The sequence below is a fragment of the Centruroides vittatus genome, unplaced genomic scaffold, assembly GCF_030686945.1.
Source record: "Centruroides vittatus isolate TY-2023 unplaced genomic scaffold, ASM3068694v2 contig_19, whole genome shotgun sequence".
Lineage (NCBI taxonomy): Eukaryota > Metazoa > Arthropoda > Arachnida > Scorpiones > Buthidae > Centruroides > Centruroides vittatus.
The window spans coordinates 4,351,329-4,357,328 of NW_027121169.1; the positions used below are offsets into that span (position 1 = coordinate 4,351,329).

General features: G+C 32.6%; 1 pseudogene; it reads right to left on the bottom strand.

Moving 5' to 3' along the window:
- The window catches only part of LOC136970160 (uncharacterized), a 42,190-nt pseudogene extending 36,550 nt beyond the window's left edge, over window positions 1-5,640 (bottom strand).
- Window positions 5,641-6,000: the final 360 nt, after the last annotated feature.

Here is a 6,000-nt window from a genome sequence, read left to right on the forward strand (position 1 = left end):
TTCTATGGTTCATATTATCCTAAATTTCTGCATAAAAATAGCTTAAATTTACTGACTTTTTAAAAAATTATCCTTCAGTATCATCCTCGGATCAGAAATTGGTGAATGATGTTCAAATTAGGTTAACAGAAATGATAATTTGCTTCCTATACTATACATCTCTTCAAGAGCATTTTATTATAAATTTTTGCATAAATTGATTTAAATTATTTAAATTTTTTAGAAAAAGTATTTATTTTTAATATTTTAACACTAGTTTATAAGAAAAAATTCTAAAATAGTGCTTAAATTCATTGATAAAAATGAGAATTTGCATCATATATCCTTCATCCATCCTAACTTTTTTGCATAAATATGGGATAAAATAAGCAAAAATATTTAAAATTTAAAAAAAATATTATTTAACTTCTTTAACATTTCAACTATTATAAATTAATTTAAAGATAAAAATTTATAAATTATATTTTAAATTGGATTCAAGTGCCTAAAATTGCATCATATCCTCTGCATCACAAATTCTAGCTTAAAATTTTCTTTGGAAACTATTTAAAATATTAAAATATTTAATAAACAATTAATGATTTATCAAACTTTATTTCTATCAATTATTATCAATTGAGCATAAAAAACATAAATAATGTTCAAATTGAGATGATGGAGATAAAACATCTCCACATCATTCTTCATCCATAAAGAACACTTAATGATAAATTTTAAAGTAAATGCTGCAAAATATATTCAAAATATCTCTACTTTTTAATATTTTAACCATTTTAAAATAAAAGATTTATACACAATTCTTTAATTTTATTAAAAATAATTAAAAATTCGTATCTTGTCCACTTTATCACTAATTTTAGCACAAAATTTCGTACGAAAACGGCTTAAAATATTAGAATGTTTAAGAAAAATTATTAGTTTATTAAATTTTAATCATTTTTATCACCGAAATAAGCATAAAAATGCATGAAAGTAGTAAGAAATAGCTACATATCAAGCATTACTTTGACGCTTATTACTTATAGAACTATGACTTATTAAGAGGAAATATTTTAAAAAGACAGCAAAATAACAGGAGAAAAATGCCAAAATTGGAAGAAAATATGTAAATTTTGCGTTTTCTAGACAAAACAGTAAACAACTTTAAAATGTTATGATAAGGTTGGAGTATGTTCGACCTTGTACAGAAAATAAAGTAATAAAAAAAGGGGGGAAGAAAATACTTTTTATCATACCTGGATATTTGCCAAGAATGTAAAAGAAATATTATTTGTAAATTTTTATACGTTAAAATACTTTTATTCAAAATAAAATAATTGATGATTTATAACTCTTCTTTCGATAACACTACAAATTCGCCCTTTAGAACACACAAAACGCTACGAATTAGTCAAAAATACAACTGTTTATTGTTATCTCTAACAATAGCAAACAATAAGTATGATTAATTAATAAAGAAATCAATTGTTTACGGCATACGAATAATACTTTTCTAGTGTTGCGTATTGTTTATGTATTAATATATACTGTATATAATGTATAAAATGCGCTCATTTATGCGTATATTTGTGTCATTTCTAACAATACGAAACAATAAAAGTGATAATTAATAAAGTAAGCGTGTTTTTCACTCGTGTTTAGTGTTTATGTATACAACAGTACACACTTTCTAGTGTTTGAATGTTAGCAAGTATACAATTATTTACAAACAATAGTACCCAATAATTTCTGGTGTGTGTAAACACTAATATGTAAAACTGTACAATTTCTAAAAGAAATAAATAATAATAAATTATATGTAGTGTAACTTATTGTTTATTTCTAATAATAGGAACAATATGAGTGATAATTAACAAAGAAATTAATTACCAATATGTGTTAATCATATACATGAATTATTTGTGTAGGCTATTATCCTGTACATAAAATATGATCCTTTTACATAAAAAGTTGCATTCTTGCGAATATTTACATATAGTATTTATAGCCTACAGTAGGCTACTTGTAGGCTATAAATACTATATGTAAATATTCGCAAGAATGCAACTTTTTATGTATAAATTGTTATTATTTTTAACAATAGAAACAATTGAAAGCGATACGTAATAAACGAATCAATTTTTGTTGTCAAACACCAAAAAATGACAATTATTATCATATCAATGATACTTTTTTAGTGTTTTTTTTGTGTTGTGTGAACTATTTATGCATAATTTATTATTATTTTTAACAATACTAACATTAATTAACAAGAAAATCAATCGTTAATATTTTGTGTTTGACACAAATAATACTTTCCTAGTGTTGTGTATTGTGAACAATAAATGCATGCTTTGGTGGTGAATATTATACTGTATGAAATAGTTTCTGATACAATACAATATAGAAAACGCTAAAAATTTAAATGTAACTAAACTCATTTATATATAATTTATTGTTATTTAGAACAATACTGTGATAATTAATAAAGAAATCTATTGTCAATTCCTTCTGTTTGTCCAGATTTTCTAGTGTTGTGAATTACTTTCTGCTGTATAGAGAAACACTAAAAATTTATACATAAATATACACAAAATATACAACTATCTACTTATAATCTATTGTCATTTATAGCGATAATTTATCAATGTCACGCCAAAAATACTTTATATCATTACAGCTGAGCAGTATTAAAGCATACTGTTTATTATACTGTACACTATACTTTCTATGTACAAAGTAAAGTATTATTTATGTATTCTAAGAGTTGGAATAATAAATGAAGAAAATCAATTACCAATTTTACCAATTTGGCACACAAACGGTACTTTTGTAGTGTTGAGTATTATCACAAATGATTTAATATTGTCTATTATTTTGTGTACGATACTTTCTTGTGTTGTGTTAACAAATCACATCCCTCTAGCGTCGTGTATTGTTCGTAAGATATTACTTTTTCTACTGTCGAGTGTTATTTCACGGAAACTGCTTTCTCTAGTGTCGAATATTGCTTCTGGTGTTATTTTTTTCTAGTGTTGAGTACACTTCTGAGAAAAAGCTTTCTCTAGTATTACTTTTCTAGTGATTCTTGTATTATTTTTCTAGAATTGAATATTCTTCTACAGCTAAAACTCTATCTTATATTGTTTCAAGTATTATTTTATTAAATTATTCGCACGGTATTAATATTAAATATTATTGTAGAATATTTCTAGTGTTATTCATTAATTATTGAGTATAAAATTATCTAGTGTTGTTCTGCAGAAGTTATTAAGAATTGTTTCAAAGTATTGTTTTTCTAGTGTTGAGAAGTGTTTCAAATGCTTCTTCTAGTGTTAGACATTAATTAGATAGCGTTAAGTATTGTTTTCAATAATACTTTCTTACTGTTAGATATCATTTTCATAGATAATAGATTTAAATAATATTAATATTATACCCCATATGTTATAATAAATAATATTATACCCCATGAGGAGGTATAATCTACCCTCAAATTCTTCTGAAAGTTGTGCATTGTTAGAAAATAATATATCATTCTACAGCAAGGCCTGAGCTACTTACCCTTTAGAGGCCCTATGCATTAAAAAACAGTGTTAAGTAATAAAATTTGGTGTTTAAAACACATGAAATGTGAGGCCACTACTCGCTCTGTTGGCCCTCCTATTATAGGGCCATCAACGTTCTTCTTTAATTATAATAAAGTTTAGGCTGTTTTTTAGTATTGGAGACGTATTAAAGTAAATATATTTGAGGATTTTAAATAAAAATATAGCAAAAATTACTTACCTGTAGCGACACTTTAGACAATACTGTCCTGTTACCAAATAGTCGGACAGAAAAAATTGACGAAAATTAAGACAACGAAGTACAATTGGACAGTGCTTTTCTGACACCATATGATTATTAATTAATTATTTATTTATTTTTAATTTTTTTGTTTTGTTTCGAATTTCGTGAACACAGAATAGGGTGGATAAACCTTGACCCTGTCTTCAATTAAATTTTTTATTATGTAGGACCAATATCTGTTAAATCACACATATCACGACCATTTTCGAGTGCTCCCTGCCTGATTAATGGAAAACGCCTGATGCCATCTCTCTTCAAAAGTGGCAATTCCATCTCTGGTCGAAGAGTTATTGGGGACGGTGGGCTACACCTTCCAAGAAGTGGCATTTCTTGGTCGATCTCCTCGAGATCTCCATCGCAAGAGGGCTCGTAATGAGCAATAGGCGTTGGAAGGTCTTCGGATGCGAACGAATCCGTATCCGATAGTGTTTCAATCGAAGCTAGATACCTGGGTTCTAACTGGACTTTAACAGTTATGGGACAGTTGGAAAATCTGTGTGTATCTATCTCCATGGAGTCTAAAGAATCACACATGGGCGTATCACAACCGTCTGGATCCGTTAATTGCACATCTTGAGGCGAAGGTACGAAATCTAGTTGAGGGCTCATCATATCCCAAGGTTTAGTTCGTAACGGTGGCGTACAACCCCTTAAAGGTTTTAACGGTAAAGATGGCCTCTTCTGCCTGTTTGGTCCATTTGGGAACGAAGACGGAGGCGATTTCACTTCGGATTTGCTATTATTATTCTTCCCTCCACCCTTATCCGGAACTTTTAGAGGCGCTGGCAGTGTCAGAACCAAAGGTGCCACCGGCGTGGGAACCATTAAAATGGGCTACCCAAATTTGGCCCGTTCATTTTCTCTTTGGCGTGTATAGAGTTACCAATTGGGCCATCGAGTAACTGTTCGGACAAGACGTCACCGGCCGACGGCCTTTTATTTCTCATGGGCACCACGCGAGCATTGGCCTCGGGTCCCTCGAAGGTCATAACGCACGATGCCACTATAGCGAAACCACCCAGTCCCATAAAAACGGGTCCTACAAAAGTAAGGTTATGCAAATGATATTTAGTATCTTCGTTAGTCACCTCCACCGTTTTGTTACCCTCCTGCACCAGTTCCTTGGATAACGTTGGAGCGTAGAAACCAACGACGGACATGGTAGTACCTATCATAATGAGGAACATACCACAACATAAAGCTTTACAAGTCTGTATGATGCAGCGACAGTTCACCTTCTCCTTAACTGCCGCTAGGCCCTTCTTCTTTCGTTCTTTAGCCAGTTTGCCTGATTGATTCTGGGCTTGTGCCCCCGATGCACCTGAACTTGCTTGAAGCGTTTGAGTCTGTGACGGGTACTGATATAACGGTTGATGGGTGGGACTTTTCGGTCTTCCTCTCCCCGGCGTCGAGGGGGGGACCAGTGGCCCCGAAAAACGAGATGGATTCTGCTGTCGCAGCTGACGTCCTATTACAGCGGCGCTATTCATTTCGCCGCCCTAGTGCGGCCGTCGGGCCGGTCTGTCGACTATCAGGACAGTCACGTAAACTCGACTGCCTCCTTGGACTAACTTCCGGTATCGAATGATCGACAACTTCGTCTTCCTCCGAACCTGAACCCCTAGTGATACAGGTAGGAGCGACGGAATAGACGATGCCTTGTCTCCGTTTAGCCTTCATCTGGCATGCCTTTCTGGGGTACTCCTAATGCCTGGACTCCATGAATCTGGTGACGAACGAATCTGCAGCAGTCCCGAATCGTGCAATCAGAGACGGAGGACGAGCGCATGAGCAGTGGAGGACACAACACCAGGGTGTAGACGGAGACACACGGAGAAGCCACCAGACACCACCCGCCAACATACGTTAAGTGCCGTGTGGCACGCAACTATCAAACGTGTGTTTAAATATTAATTTTCCAGCCGTTTCACCCCTCTTCTTTAATCCTCCTCCTACTCTTCCTCTTCTTCTTCTTCTCCTTTTGCATCCTCAGTAATTAAATTATGTGAAAGACTTTTTACTAAAGGATCTACCAAATCAGGTATTTACAATGTTTTTGAATTAGAAGAAAGTAGGATAACGTTTATAGAAACGTGATCGAGCGTCGTTCGTTTTTTGTTTTGTTTACAAGAAAGGAAAACGTTCGCGTTTACTCGTCTTCCGTCATCT